The sequence below is a fragment of the Peromyscus maniculatus genome, chromosome 2, assembly GCF_049852395.1.
Source record: "Peromyscus maniculatus bairdii isolate BWxNUB_F1_BW_parent chromosome 2, HU_Pman_BW_mat_3.1, whole genome shotgun sequence".
Classification (NCBI taxonomy): domain Eukaryota; kingdom Metazoa; phylum Chordata; class Mammalia; order Rodentia; family Cricetidae; genus Peromyscus; species Peromyscus maniculatus.
The window spans coordinates 134,500,038-134,517,079 of record NC_134853.1 but is presented as its reverse complement, the minus strand read 5'-3'; the positions used below and the strand labels follow the sequence as shown (position 1 = coordinate 134,517,079).

Below are 17,042 nucleotides of genomic sequence, written 5' to 3'. Positions count from 1 at the left end.
TCAGTGGGAGGGAGAAAGGTTAAGGCAGATAGAGCTTGCTCTCAAAGTGCACTTGGCCAATTAAAGTGAATGTTTTACCTTGGGAGGCGGAGAAATGATTTGTCGACTTAGAGTGGCAAAGGGCCCAAACTGCACCTACTTTCCTCTCTTTGTGCTAGTCAAAAACATTTATTTATTTGCCGCCTTCTTTTCCTTTTCATTATTTCTTGTATACATTTATGGGGTACAGTATGAAGTAGTATATGACATGGGGTCACCATACCCTGACTCTTTCCCCAGTCTGTGGCTTTGCTAGTTGCTCTTGGGAGGTCCTTCAGTTCCCACAGCATACCCAACACTTGCATAGTTTCTTCTGAATTGTCCATGCCAAGTGGATGGTGAGTGGTTCTAATTCAGACTGCAGAGCATCCAGGCACTTCTGCCCTTCTCCCTCTAGGTTTCATGGGCAGGCCATGCCTCATGATGCTAAAGTTTCTAGTGAATGTCTGGCATTGTTCCTGAGGCATTCATCATCTGCCTGAAAGTTGTTGAGCATCCCAGATGGATACTGAGCACATCTTCCATCTCCAGTTTCTTTTGACTGGATAAGTCTAAGCTTCAGCTCATGGGACGTTCTCTGAACATATCAACACACACACACACACACACACACATATGCATTTTTTTCTGTGTTATCCTTTATTCTTGCAGGGTCATAGTGATGCTTGGGATTCTATTATTTCTACTGCTTCAGTTCAGTCTAGGCTCTATTTCTATGGGGCAATAGATGACATGGATCTGGTTTTCCTTGACATCAAGTTTTTCTGATTGTTGACTCTTTCTGCCCTAATTTCTGTCAATAATAGCAAAGGGAGTCAGGCTATGCAGGGTCACGAGTGCCATTTTAGCAACATGGACTGCAGGTCTTCCTTCCTCATCTCTGTTTTGTTTTGCTTTTTTTCGAGTTAATGGGTTTCTTTCTGTTCTTCCACACCCTCTTATGAGGATTTGTGGACAGCATACAGTTGAATTCCACTTTTAAAATCTATTCAGCCAAACTAACTCTTTTAATGGAAAAGTTTCATCCATTTATAAAAAATTTCTGTTGTGGACTCTAATGTTTACTAGAGACTTTCTCATATGTGACTTGGCATATTTCTCTTGTTTTTAGAAGTTCTTGCCTTGGACATTTGAGAGCTTGAATATTGTTTGTCTTTGATAGGACCATATCAGTTTAAACAGAGTCCTTTGAATTTATTGCACTTGGGTGCCCATATATTTCTCAATATTTGGAAGGCTTTAAGCTATTATTTAACTAAATAGATCTACCTATTTATTTATTTGCATGTGTGTTGCACATGCCATAATGTGTGTGTGGAGGTCAGAGGACAGCTTATAGGAGGCGATTTTCTCCCTCTATCTTGTGGCTTCCAGAGATGAACTCATATTGTCAACTTGGAAGCAAGCACCTCTAACCACTGGGCAACCTCACCTGCCCTCACAAAGTAGGTTTCTTTTCATTCTGTAACTCCTATAATGCGAATACTTTTCACTTAGAGCATCTTGTTGGCCTTATCTACTTTATTCTTTGTCCTTTTCCTTTCCCTTTTTTTCTTTTGTCTGGTTATTTCAAAAGCTTGTCTTCAAGCTCAGAACTCTTCCTTCTGTATGATGTAATCTGCTATTGAGACTCAAAATGGTATTTTTATTTCATTAATTGAGTTCTCTGTGGTATCTGTTTGGTTCTTTTTATGATCTATAAGCCTCTTTATTTAAGAAAAAGAAAATTCAGCATAATGTTTTGAACATAGAAAATATACTCTAATTGTTATGAATTGCAATTTCTCTAATTATTTAGCAACATCTATAACCAACTCTCACTTGTTTTAAATGATTGACCAATTGATTGTTTGATTGACTTGTAGCCTCAATACTTCTCATGTTGCTCTGAATTTCTTTTTTGAGTTTCTTATTCAAGTGATGGATTTTTTTTTTGTTTTAATAAAATCTGTATTCTTCCACATCTTGTCAAGTTTCCTTAAAATCATTATTTTGATTTTTTTCTTAAGGCAATCCATTAATTTCTTTTGTAACACTTGCTAGAAAGAGATTCTTTGTTACGTTAGTTGTGTCTTTATTTTTATACTTGTGTCTGTGGTCGATCACTTGCTTCTGCGGCTTTTGTGGGATAGTTTTTGGTTTTGTTTTTTGGTTTTTTGCAAGGGACTTTTTTTCTGGAGATGGGCTCCAGTGTGTCAGTAGAATAGTTACACTGGCTTTAGTTCCCGCATCGTGGTGTCTGTGAAGCTTCTTCATGTACAATATCAACACTGATGACACGTGTGTGTGTGTGTGTGTGTGTGTGTGTGTGTGTGTGTGTGTGTGTGTTTCAGTGGTCTAGCCCACAGGTATTTGTGGGGTTTTTCTGGTAGGTCTCCTTAGAAAGTTAGCCTCTCTGTAGCTGTGAGGGCAATGCATGCTGCTGTGTCTGAGGGTGGGAGGTCACATTTTAGTTTCTGTTGTTTCCACCAGGTATGGCTGATGTGGTGGACCCAGGAAAGCAAGGCATGACTGGCATATCACTGGAAGGGACCAAGCTAGCCAGTTTCTGAGGGCCACAAGGGACAAGGCTGCTGAAGGATCACAAAGGTTTATTATTGTGTGATTAGTAATGAAAAGGCATATATCAGCGTCTGAGGGCTGGGTGGTCCAGGCTCCTCTGGAGGTTTTTTGTTTGTTTGTTTGTTTGTTTGTTTTTCCAGACAGGGTTTCTCTGTGTAGTCCTTGATATCCTGGAGCTCTCTTTGTAGGCCAGGCTGGCCTGGAACTCATGTAGATCCACCTGCCTCTGCCTCCTGAGTGCTGGGACTAAAGGTTTGTGCCACCATGCCCAGTCTCTGGAAGTTCTGAGCAGACAGAACACAGCAAGCCTGGTAGCAGGAATGTGGCACTCTTGCATATCTACTCTGTCTTGCATGGCTCCAGGGACAGAGCTGACTGGGGTGGTGAGGGAGTGAAGAAATGACAAACACATACAGAAACACAGACACACAGAAAAAGCTACAGTTGAGTGGACTGGGGTCTGTGATGGAGAAGCTGAAGTTCCCCTTCCTAAGCTCACTGTGTTTACTTATATGGTTGAACAGAGAGGCAGGTTTTTGCACACAGCTGATCCGTGGGGCAGGTTTAGTTGATCGTGGTAGTTGAAGCCTCTATTAGGGGAGCATTCTTCAGCATCTTCAGGGGGAGAAAGCTATGGTGGACACTTTCTGTACATGCAATCAGTATCTGTACATGGACAGAAAAAAAAAAGGCTTTGCTATCCCTCTGAGCCTCATCCCAGGAAAGTGAAACTGCCGTTTTCGTACATGTTTGAGCTAGGGTCCTTGCCATAGCCATGCCCATGTCAACAACACACATTCACTCAAGGCTTCATTTATTCAGGGCCTTTCCCATTCTCCGCAATTGTCTGAGGACCATGCAGGGGCTAAGATATAACAGTAGGCTCAGGTAGGAGACTAGTGAATGTTAATCGGCTGCACATTGTTTCTTCATGGGGACTTAACTCACTGAATTGATGAGGATAGGAATGCCCAGTTACTCCTAGGGCTTCTGGTGGGAGGAAAGGGCCTCTAATCTATTTCCTATGGCCTTGGTAGGGCAGGGTGCTTTGTGGAAAGTTAGGAAGTTGATTGGTGCTGATTGGCTACATCATGGGATTCTGGGGGGAAGGGTGGGGCTCAAGCTGGTGTCCTGCAGGAGAAGCTGGAGTGGTGGCTGTGCCTGAGTTAATGCTGCAGTGTAAGATTACCTGACAGTGCTGCTAACTGGGCTCTGGCTTCCCTGAGAGCAAGTGTTTTAGATGCTTGTGTCTTGAACAGGGACTGCTAAACATCTCCAACATCTGCATTCACTAAGGTGTGAAGCTTAGGTTTGCTCTCACGTTAGAACTATAACAATACATGTTGCGTCCTCCATCCCCCTTTTACACAGATATCTAGGGTCTCTGCGCTCTGTGCAATGTTTGTTACTCCCTTCAAACACTATTCCAATGGAATAATACTTGATTTTTCTTGGTTTTGGCCCTTGTTATAGAGGGGAACATGGCAGATACATCTAGTCAGCTGTTTTGCTGGTGACTTTCCACTGAACACTTACTGTGTGCCAGGCAGGGTGGTAGGGGGTTTGCACACAGCAAGCAAAACAGATACTAACCTTGACTTAAAAGAACCCAGTCTAGTTCAATAAGTATGGTTAATTGTACCCTTGCCCTTATTTCAATGATGAGAAACAGATAACAGAGAGGCAAAGTGACATTGTAAAAAGGAAATCAATCATTGAGAGTCCATGGTAGTATTCATCACCTTCCCTATTGGACTACAAGACTGCCTCCCCAGAAACTGCTGACATGCTCCTAAAAGTTTTCTCCTCTGCCTTTCCTAATAACAAGGGATTCATTTCTCAACCCACAGGGCCAAAGGTTCTTTCTTACTCTGCTAAATCCTGTGCTCCGTCAAAAACTAGAGCAAAGGGGAATGTAACAATTTACACTCCCCTCTCACTGAACTTTATCCTAGTTTCGTGCCTACTTTTTGTAATAACCTGCAATTACCTTCTGGCCTCGGACTCTTGGACTGTGACCTTTTCCCTCTTTTTCCCAAGAATCTATTTTTTTGACCCTTAAAATGAAGGAATAGAGTGGAAAGAGTTTTGGAGTTTGAAACTGACTGTCAGTTACAGTCATGTGTCTTTTATTCTTTAAAATTACTTATGAGTTATTTGAGAATTTTATACAATGTATTTTGATCATATTCATCCCCTCTCCCAATCCAGATCTGTGCCACACTTCCCTACATACTCCACTCAGTGTCTTCTTCCCCTACCCTAACCCTGTCAAGTCCAATTTGTGCTACCCATATACACTTGTGTGTGTGGCCATTCACTGAACCTACCAGGGGTTGACCCTTATCCCTACATCTTTGCCAGAATTTGTTTTCAGTGTTTTTTTGATCTTAGCTTTGACAGAGTCTTAAAATTAGCATTTCTCTAACAACTAGGAATGTTGGACACTCTTAAAAGACATTTTTCTAGAAGTTTATTTTTTCTTTTGAGAATTCTCTGTTCAGATCCCATAGCCTATTTTAAAATTGTTTTTTGAGATTGTAGTGTAAGTGCATCATTTCCCCCTTTCCTTCTCCTTTCCACAAACCACCTTGCTCTCTTTCAAACTCATCTCCTTTCTTCAAATGTATATATGTTGTTACACACACATATATACATTTATATGTATTTATACATATATGTATATGTGTGTGATCCTAAATATATAAATAACACCTGATCAATCCATATAATGTCATTTGTATGTATGTTTGGGGGCTGATTATTTGTTTTCGGATATTCAATTGATGTGCTCTTCCTTGTTCTCAGCATTTCTTAGCTGCCTGTAGTTCTTTGCATAGGGTTGAGTCCTCATGAGCTTTCCTCCTTCCATGTTCAAAAGTCTTTAGGTGTTGTCCTTGGAGGAGAACTTACTATTCCAATTTCCAAAACCAATGCAATTTCTAAATATATTGTAAATATTATCCTTATACCCGCAGACAAATGTCACTCTCATCCTTTATCAAATCTTCTTCTTCTCTTCCTCCTCCTTCTTTTGTTTTTCTTTTCCATTCTCTTCTCCTCCTCCTATTGTTTTTCTCTTCCTCCTCCTCATCTTCTTCCACCTCCTCTACTTCCTCCTCTTCCTCCTCCTCTTCTTCTTCTTCCTCTTCCTCTTCCTCCTCCTCTTCCTGCTTCCGCTTCTGCTTCTTTTACAACAGACAGATTCTCTTGTCAAAATGCAGAGAAAGTGATCATGGGATGCTTAGCCACCTCTTAGTACACCTACAATACAACCTATATACCTAAGGCTTTGGGAACATCATAGAAGTGGTGGTGGTGAAAAGATTTTAAGAGTCAGAAGATCAGATGCCTGCTGCTGTAAAGTGTCTTCAAGACATGGCAGGGAAGTTATATCCATAAATCTCAACAATATAGTTACCCAAACAAGACTTGTATAATCACAACACCAACCAACATGCCAACATGGATGTGAAAAATGTCACAAGAATTTACCCCTAGGTGAAGAGCTTTAGGCAATAAATGGCTGCTGAGAAGGGGAGAATTTGTTTTATCTTGGGGATGAGCCCCCATATAAGTCAAGCCATCAGCCCTAAATGCAAGTACGTACTCAGTATATACTTAAAGAAGATCTTGAATTTGAGAGACTGTGAGGGGGGATGGGAGTAGTAGGAGAGGGAGCAGGAGGGGTAGAAATGTTATAAATACAGTACTCATGTATAAAATTCTCAAAAAAGAGAGAAAGATAAAAATTTTAAATAAGGGTGCCCAAACTGGCCTGCCCCAGTAATCAGATAGATGAATACCTTAACTGTCATCATAGAGCCTTCATCCAGTAACTGATGGAAGCAGATACAGAGATCCACAGCCAAGCACCAGGCTGAGCTCCTCCCAGAGTCCAGTTGAAGAGAGGGAAGAGGGCGGGTCAAGGTCATGATGGGGAAATCTACAGAGACAACTGAGCCAAGTGTATGGGAACTCATGAACTTTAGACTGACAGCTGTGGAGCCTGCATGAGACCGGACCAGGCCCTCTGCATACAGGAGACAGTTGTATAACTTGGTCTGTTTGGGAGACCCCTGGCTGTGAGATCAGGATCTGTCCCTGGTGCAAGAGCTGGCCTTTTGGAGCCCATTACCTATGGTGAGACATCTTGTCTTGCACAGCCTTGATGCAGGGGCAAAGGGCTTGGACCTGCCTCAACTGAATGTACCAGGCTTTCCTGACTCCCCATGGGAGGCCTTACCTTTTCAGAATAGGGAATGGGTGGTGGGGAAGGGGAAGGATTGGGGAGCTGAAGAAGAGATGAGAGGGAGATCTGTGATTGGTATGTAAAATGAATAAAAAAAATCCTTAAAAAAAAGAAACCCTCATATCTTCTTTGTAGTTAGGTCCATAATGTAATAATAGTGAACATTCAGTGAGTATGTTTAAAGGATCAGGTACTAATAAAAACTTTCATACATTTCTTTTCAAAATACTACATAGCATTTTTAAATAAATATTTTGTACCATAGATGGGATATATAAACATAACATAGAAAATAGAATTTGCTTTCCCAGGATCACCTTGCTGGTGAGAGGTACAGCCAAGATTCTATCCCAGGCTGTCTGGTTGTCAGACTTTATTGTTAACTATTGATGCAAGAAAGTGATGGCTGGGTTGAGCCTTTGGTCCATATGGCATCCCAGGAGGCATTTCAAATTTCCTTTAATATTCCCACATAGCAGAAGATGTCACAAATTATCTATGTTGGCACAAAGCTTCTGGGGAGCTCTTGTGAGGTGTATGGCAAGCTTTATGGCTAGATACGGACATGTCTTTTCAATGATTTTCATGAGGAATTTGAAAGGGTATAAGTCAAACTTACAAGAAAGTAGAATATATACCCACATGTATAAGATTAACTTAATTCTTTTTTTGTTTGTTTGTTTTTTTGTTTTTTGAGATAGGATTTTGCTGTGTAGCCCTGCCTGGCTGTCCTGGAACTCTCTCTGTTGATTAGGCTGGCTCAAACTCAGAGATCCACCAGGCTATGTTGTGGGATAATCTTTTTGTACACTGTGAAGATGTGTCTTTGCCAAGATGCCTTCTGATTGATTTAATAAAGAGCCGAATGGCCATTAGCTAGGCAGGAAAGAATAGGCAGGCTTTCTGGGGAAAGAGAGGACTCTGGGAAGAAGAAAGGCAAAGATGCCAATGAGGTATGGAAGGAGTTGGATATACAGAATGGAGCAGAAGTAGTGAGCCACAAGCCACATGGCAGAATGTAGATTAATAAAAACATGTTAATCTGAGTTATAAGAGCTAGTTGGGAACAAGCCTAAGCTAAGGCCAAGCTTTCATAACTAATAATAAGTTTCCATGCCATTATTTGCAGGCTGGTAGTCTCCATAAGAAAGGCCGATTACATGCCTCTGCGTCCAGTGCAGGGATTAAAGGCATGTGCCACTGTCACCTGTTTTGTTTTGTATAGCGGCAATTAATGAGGCAATTCCATGTAGTTTATCTGGTAATTGAAAGAGATTTATTTCAGGGGTAACTTACAACCAATAAGGGATTGATTACAGAATCCAGGAGAGATGAGGTACAATCCAGCGTAGTTCTTTGAGAACTCTAACTTGGTCTGCAATCCAGCCTCCAGGACCATGAGGAGCTAAGAGAGCAAGCACGTATGCATCTTGGGTCTTAAGGGGTCTCTTCTCGGCCACACACCAGGGGCAGGTGATAGGCAAGTGTGGCAGTTACTTGTTGCCACACTAGGGGCAGGGCTTAGAGGTCAAAGCTGGAACAGCTACTCACTACAGTTTTTTTTTTGTTTTGATTAGCTTAATTTTTACAAAAATTGTCCTGGTAGCATCAATATTTATTAACAAATAAATAGTTTCCTATCTAACTGGTGTCGACAGTTCAAATAATGATCCTGAGAGGTTGTGACTAGGCATTCATGTCTGGATGATTTTTGTAGGATGGATCAGAGACCTATTAATGCTCATTAATGATGTCCAACAAATACTGACTGATTTGGCAAATAATGAAGGGGAAGTGAGTAAACTTTTTTTTGGGGAGGAAGTACTCCATTTTGAATGTTGGCCTTGAGCATATTAGGCAAGTGCTCTACTACTGAGCTACAGCCCCAACCCTAAGTAAGATGTTGAAGTGGTTGGATCTCCATCTTACATAGGCAAGGTTATGTTTGTGATACCATAGTTTAAAAAAGAAAATAATGCTTTTCTTTTTGTGTACTTAATGGTTCTGTGTCTCTACAGTAGCATCTTGAACTATATACTCCTGTGGATGGACTACCCCAGGCACATTTTGTTTCCCATTTTATGTTCATTTTTGTGTTTTGCAGTAGGGGAGGGTTGAATCCAGGGTCTAATCAATGCTAGGCAAGTGCTCCACCACTGAGCTACTTCTTTTGACTTTTAGGCTGGGCTTCATTAAGTTACCCAGGCTGCACTTGAAATCACACTTTAGCCCAGGCATGCTTTGAACTTGTGATCCTCTTTCTTCAGCCTCCTAATAGGTTGGGATTACCAGTCTGTGTCTCTCTGCCTTTTTAAAAACAATTCATTTTTTAGGTTAGCATACAAATGTTCTTCATTGTAACATCTGTGTAGTTTTGGTGCCTGTCTTGGATCTCACTCTGTAGACCAGGCTGGCCTCGAACCCACAGAGATCCACCTGGCTCTGCCTCCCGAGGGCTGGGATTAAAGGCATGACCCACCGCCACCTGGAGTGACATCTTTTTACATCTGTGTTGTTATACTTTCATTCTCCTTCTACTTCTCCTTCCCCTGCCTGTCCCCCCACTTCATCTGGTTCCCTTTCTTTTCCCAGTTAGTTCCCTTCTGCTTTCTTATCACAAGTACTACATCATCTTCTCTATTTCCTGCCTCCCTTAAGATCTCCTCCTCCCCTCTCAGGGTTCCCTTCTTAGTTCTACAACTTGTACACACGTATAGGTAAACACACACACACACACACACACACACACACACACACACACACACACACACGTGAGAAAACATTCAGTATTTTTCTCTCTGAATCTTGCTTATTTTAGCATACTGATTTCCAATTGTTTCAAATTTCCTACAAAATGTTATGGTTTCATTTTTCTTTATGACACATACAATTCCATTGTGTGGGGACTAGAGAAATAGCTCAACAATGAAGAGCGCTTGCTGTGAAAGCATGAAGACCAGATCAGACCCCCTCACCCGTGTGAAAGCCAGATGTGTTCGCACACGCACCTGTAGCCCCAGCACGGTAGGGCAGAGGGGAGGAGCGCTGGGGTGTGCTGGCTACCAGGCGAGTTGAAAAACGTGAGTTGCAGGTACAGCAAGAGACCTGTCTCAAAGGGATAAGACAGAGAATTACAGAGGAGGGCACTGAACACTTTTCTCTGGCCTCTGTGTATGGGGCACAGGTGCCTGAACCCCGCCTCCCTCACATATGCACATATACCACACACATATAACACACACATATAACACACACACACACACACACACACACACACACACACACACACACACACACACACGGGGGGGGGGAGATATGCAAATTTCCATGGTGCATATGTATTGCCTTTTCTTATTCATTCACCTATGGATGGATATATGGTTGGCTCCATCCCCTGGCTATTGTGAATAATGCAGACAGAAACATGGATATACAGGTATCCCTGTTGCATATTGGTTTACAGTCCTTTTGGCGTATACCCAAGAGTGGTACTGTTGGGTCATATGGTAGTCCAATTTTTAGGGTTTTGTTTTGTTTGGGGGGAGGTTCATTTCCTGTGTTACTGAAATTCTTTCTGGATATCCTTTCTTATGCCTATATTTTGAAATGTTTTCTCTTAGAAGTTTCAAAGTTTCAGGTATTATATGATCTGAGTTTGTTTTTGTGCATGGTAAGAGATAAGGGTCTAATTTTATTCTTTTAAATGTGGGCATCCCATTTTTCCAAATTAGGTAGGTGGCTGTAACTATGTAGGCTTTTTTTTTTTCTGAGTTCCTGATTTTATTCTGTTGGTTTTGTATCTGTTTCTGTGACAGTAATATGCTACTTTTGTTATTATGGTTCTGTTCTGTAATTTGAGGTCTGGTATTGTGATATCTCCAGAATTTCTTTCTCCTAAAGATTGTTTTGACATTTTTAGTCCTTTGTGCATACATATAGATTTTAGGATTGCTTTTTCTAGTTCTGTAAAGAGAGTCATTGAGATTTTGATGCAGATTGCATTGAATCTGTAGATTATTTCCAGTAATATAGTCATTTTCACAATATAAATTCTACCAAACCATGAAGGTAATTCCATCTTCTCCAGTTTCATTTTTCAGTGTCTTAAAGTTTTCATTATAGAGGTTTTTTTTTCACTTCCTTGAATAGATTTATTGCTAAGTATTTGTTTTTAATTTTAAATTATTTTATGCATATTGGTGCTTTGTACACACACACACACACACACACACACACACACACACACACACAAACTGTGTGTGTGTACGTGAGCACCATGTGTGTGACTGGTACCCAAGGAGGCAAGAAGAATTACAGGTGGTTGTAAGCTGCCATGTGGGTGGTGGAAATCAAACCTAGGTCCTCTGAAAGAACAGCTGGTGTTCTTAACTGCTGAACTATTTCTCCAGCTCCATAACTATTTTTGAGGCCATTGCAAAAAGCATTTCCTCCTAATTTATTTTTTTCCATAGATATTAAACATTTTATTGAAAGGTTTTAATGTAAAAAATTATGCAAATACAGATTACATTATAGTGAACAAGGCAGTATTCTACATGACAAAAATTAAAACAAATTTCTAAACTAAATGTACCAGCACTGAGGACACATGGAACTAGACATCCAATCCAGCTGCATGTGATTAAAACTATCTGACCACAGCTTATGCAAAATAAATGATTTCTAAGACACCAAATGCTAACCACTCCGCCCATCCATACCATTACCCCTGATGAGTATTCTGAGAGAACTTTCACAGGACATACACAGAGCTGGCATGGCACGTTAGGACTGAAAACCAGAACTCAATTAAAAACATTTGCAATAGTTCTGTATAAAATACACACAGTAAATCTTATTTAAAAAAAGATTTAAAGACAAAGACCACCATTAATAATGGTTAAAACCTCATCATAGAAAAATGCTCATCATTTTTGTACAGTATTGGCAGAAAACAGACAGGTTTTATTGGGGGTGAGGGTAGGTAAGATATTTACTTTAATTAATTAATCCATCTAACTTTAATTAATTTTAATTAATTAAAAACTTTAATTAATCCATCTAAATTTGTTGACAAATGTGTATGATAATTCACTGATTATCCCTCTTAATCTCAAGATTGGACCTTATGGTAGGTCCAATGATGTGCATTTTTAAACAAACTCTCAGTGATTATTCTATATTCCAAAATGCCCCAAGGAAAACAGCACCACTTAAAAGGTCATAAACATACTGACACCAGAATTCTCTACAAGTTTATGATGCGAACATTGCCTTTTGATTTAAACTAAGTTCTAAGTATTAGGGAAACATATATACCTCTCAAACATGAAAATGCACATAAGCAACTGCTTTCTGATGTGCATTTCCTGCATTTATTTGGCTGCTCCCCACTCCCACACATTTCCTTTCTGCAGGGGAGGGGTGTGCATGTGCCATGTGTACCAACTTGTGGGATCTGGTTCTTTCCTTTACCATGTGAGTTTCAGGCATCAAACTCAGGTTATCAGGCTTGGCAGCAAGCGGCTTTCCCTGCTGAGCCACCTCACTGGCCCCTTATTTGGTCTCAATCAATGGAGGTTTTCATTGTTCTCAGTCGTAAATTATTTGAAGAAAAGTAAATACGTGACACAAACCTGGGGACACTTACACTTCTAATGAAATGTAGCATCCCCCAAAAGATCATTTTCAAATGCCTACATGGTTTAAATCATTATAAGCAGAACACTAGAGAGCATCCCTAAAATTAAATTTTACTGATTTGATAACCGTAGTTTATTTAGATAATTATTTTAAAGTTCTTTATATAAAAATATTTAAAATAAACAGCAGAATGATCCTAAAAAATGGTACTTTTTAAAATAAAATGTTGCTAACTACTACTATTAATAAAAATATTGTGGAGAACTAAATAACTCTGCCCCTGAAATGCATTCTATTATATATTACATTTGTTACCTAAGACATAAAAACTCAGGAAGAGCTAGAACTGTGATGTGAGTACACATGTGTTATACTCAAGTTCTTTTACTATTGTTCTTGATTTCATTGCAGACACCATTAACAGGTCTCAAAAGTACAAGAAATGTACTTTGAGGAAGGAATCAAAAGTAGTCAAGACATTTTACTTAGAAGATAAATTATTTTCCTGTACACTAAATAATAAAACATGTATGTACATTCTGCCTCCCCTGAATGACTGGAGTGCTCTTCTAATTGGGTAAGAAGTGAGTGTCTCCTCACTATTTAAACCAAATCTCAAAGTCCAACTGTAGGATTCATTCCCAATAAGAAATAACACACCACCACTGCTCTTTCTGCAGCTTTAAATGTCTATTTTTTCATTTATATGTACTGAACAACTGTCCATTCATGTGCCTTCTGGGTCTCTGAACTACATGTATCAGCATGCTAGTTTTCACTGAAAAGGCAAGCTCAGAAGCTAAGCCCTTAGTCTGAAAAAAAGAATTTTAAAACACAAAATAAATAAATCATTGTGCCAGTTTTTCAAACATGGCTACTAATTTATAACCCAATTCTTAGTAAAACTAGTCAATTGTATATCAATTTGATAACTGCTCCTTTAAATAGCAATAATTACCCAAGTAATGAGAAAATTTATAGGAGGATTCTTAAACTCAAGGAACTCTGAAACTAGGAATACAAGATGTATTGTGAATTACCCTCCATTACACAATCAAGCCTTCAACTGATTTAACACAAGATGGCACCAACTGTGGGAGACTGATGATGTCATCCCACCGTGTGTCAGAGCACAACAGAGACTCTATTTGAGAAGCTGTGGTATTTCCTTTAAACAAAAGACAATTTCCTCACTCATTCCTAGGCCTCTGGAGAGCAAGTGTAACTGAAGTCTGACCTATCTGTGGGGAAGCTAGTTTCATTTTTTTTTCCCTTAGCTCTACTTAGCTCTATGAGTCCTGTCCTCTGTAAGAGGACAGTGAGATTTCTGTAGGTGACGATACAGAATGTCAACTGTGACCAGGCTAACAGGTTGATCCATGCACTAAATGACAGTAAGCAAATGAGAGCTGAAAGGGAGGATCAGACACATTCTTCTGCAGACATCAAAAGAGGGTTGATATACTCAAAACCTTCCAATTCAGACTGATCAATCTGCCTCACGATGTCATCATCATCTGGAGTGAGTTGGACTGGTTCATTAGTAAACTGGGAGTCAAAGTTATCCAAACCAAACTCTCCGGAAATGTTTGGTTTAAAGGGTGGCATCACCTGCTTTTGCTCCATCATGTCCCAGTCCACGTTTCTGAAGAATGGGTGTCCTTGGCTGTCAGCAAATCCAGTTTAAGGGTGACAACCCAATCATTCCTTTGGGTCCTTGTTGAGAAAACTCTTCAGCACACTTGCTGCTTTTACAGACAGAGAACGTGGTATGCGAATTTGCTTTTCCAAAATAACTTGGAATAGATAATCCTCTGTATTTTGATGGGGGTTATCTGAGCTTCCAACAATATCAAATGGAGACCTTCCCGCCATCATCTCAAACATGAGCGTTCCAAGAGCCCACCAGTCAACACTGAAGCCATAGTCTTCTCTTAAAATTTCAGGAGCAATGCAATTGGGAGTTCCACAGAAAGTGCTAGTTGTATCTCCAGGCTGTAATCCTTCCTTACACATGCTGTAGTCAGTGAGTTTAATGTGTCCTTCAGAGTCCAGCAGCACATTGTCCAACTTCAAATCTCTATAAATGATCCCTCGCTCATGAAGATAATTTAGAGCTAGACTGATTTCTGCAGAGTAAAATGGGGCATGCTCTTCAGGAAGCTTTCTCTGTCACTGCATGTGGAACATTAGGTTCCCTCCATTGACATTCTCTATGACAAAGAACAACCTGCTTTCTGTCTGGAAGCAAAAATGCAGCCCAACAAGAAAAGGATGATTGGATGCCTGCTTGAAAACATGCTTCTCTGTCTTCACCCAGTCAATATCCTCCTCCTCATCATTGACAAGCTCTTTTTTCACAGCTTTCATTGCATAAATGCGATCTGTTTTTTTGTTTGTTTGTTTGTTTGTTTTTAATCGAACCAGCAGTACTTTGGCATAGCTTCCTCTCCCTATAACTCGAAGCAAATCGAAATCCTGGAGACCCAGACTTGATGATGCTTTACCACTTTCCCTGGTGTTGGTCGCCTCCTTTTCTTCACCAACTTGGTCCAAACTTTCATGACTTGAAGGATTATATGGAATTAGTGTCTGTGCATGGTCCGGACACATGGATGACTGGTTCATTGGCATCATTGGTTCCGGTGGCAAAGAATGCCGCCCACACTCAATTGTGACAAGCTTGTGGCACTTCTTATGAACCAAAAGTTTGCAATTGATGCACTTGTATCCTTGTCATACAAACCCCCAGATTCTGTCTGTGCAGATGGCACAGTGAGCACTCCTGTTGAACCGTTTGGCTTGAAAAGTGTGGCCATTTGCACAATAAAGCTTTCTCTACCGGCGTGCCCCTCTTCGGTAAATGGATTTGTCTTCTCCTGGGCAAGGCATTCCAGGACGTTCTGGTACACAAGGAAATACATGGATCAAGAGTTCAGAATCCTTGTTCAACTCATAAAGCCGGAAAGCTTCTTCTAATTCCAACTGAGAAGACACTGTACACGAATCTCCTTCCTCATCTATCCATTTCATGGTGAATGGCTGTTCATTGTCAAAAGAAAACATTATCTCGAACCTCACTGCAAAGTCCCTCAAAGGAGATGGAAGGCTCAAAGTGTGTTTGTTATCATAATGTCTCCGAGATAGTAGGCTTTCACCCGAACCTGGTGGGAATGGTTCCCGTCGCCGCTGCCCACGACCTTGTGGGACATAGTGCTGCTGCCCCTCTGGGTCGGCATCTCCTCACTCCCCCGCCTCGCCGCCGGAGGCCGAGGGGGCCGGGGCTCCCCCAGATGCTGCCTCACCTACCCGGCCGCTGCCTACAGCGCTGAGCGAAGGGTCGCCTTGCCGCCACAGCCCGAACCCTGACCCCTAATTTATTTTTTAACAAACTTACTATAGGTCTAAGAACAGGTGGTGGGTTTTGCATATTGATTTTCTATCCTGATAATTTGTGGAAAGCAAAAGCTCTTTCTGTCATTTTTATGGCTTTGGAAGTTGTTTGCTCTGCACTTCCTGTTTTCTCGGGTAATATATCCTTCTTGCAACTCTGATGGAGTTGAAGACTAAATAGTTATAGTTACAGTTTTCCTTGTTACCAAATTCAGAAAAGAAATTCACAACAGAGGTATAAAGTGTATAAGTCTGAGAGACATAAAAGCTTAAATTGTTTATCTAAAAAAATGTTTTGTGGTCTAAAAAGATAGTTTTAAGATGGTAATACAAATTATAATAGAAAATAGTTTAGGTATAAAACTTTAAGTTCATCAAGATAAGACAGATAATAGATTATTTTCTCTGAATATGCCAAATACAAATGGATGGGACATTGTGAATGTAATTCTTACTCGATAATTGTTCTTATTATTAATAGTTTTCCTATGTCGGGGTTAAAACCTTTCCTTTTTATTTAGATAAAAGGGGGAATTGTTGTGTAATAATCTTTTTGTACACTGTGAAGATGTGTCACTCTGATTGGTTTAATAGGAAGCTGAATGGCCAATAGCTAGGCAGGATTTTGGGGGCAGAGAGGACACTGGAAGGAAGAAGGTAGAGACACCAGGAGATGCAGAACGAGCAGGATGGGCACTATGGAGATGAGGTAATAAAGCCATGAGGCAGAAAGTAAATCAACAGTAATGGATTAATTTAAGTTATAAGAGCTAGTTAGAAACAAGCCTAAGCTATCAGTTGAGCTTTCGTAATTATAAGTCTCTGTGTCATTATTGGGGAACTGATGGCCCAGACAAGAAACACCAACTACATAATTTTGCATTTATTTTTATCATGGGAATTAGTTTATAGTTTTCTTTCTTTTTGTGTCTTTTCCATCCACTGTTGACATCAGAGCAGTGCTGGCTTTGATTAAGAGAATGAGTTTGGTAGGTGTATTCCCTTTTCTATTTCATGGAGCAATTGGAGGAGCATCAGTGTTAGGTCTTCTCTAAGGGTTTATGGAATTCACCTGTGAATCTATGCAATGTCAGATTTTTCTCTGTTGTAAAACAAACAAAAATATTGATGTGTATGTGTGTGTGCATGCGGA

General features: G+C 40.3%; 1 pseudogene; it reads right to left on the bottom strand.

Annotated features, from left to right (window-relative positions):
• Window positions 1-12,472: 12,472 nt before the first annotated feature.
• LOC102911613 (protein kinase C iota type pseudogene) lies at window positions 12,473-15,735 on the bottom strand (annotated as a pseudogene).
• Between the last annotated feature and the right edge of the window lie 1,307 nt (window positions 15,736-17,042).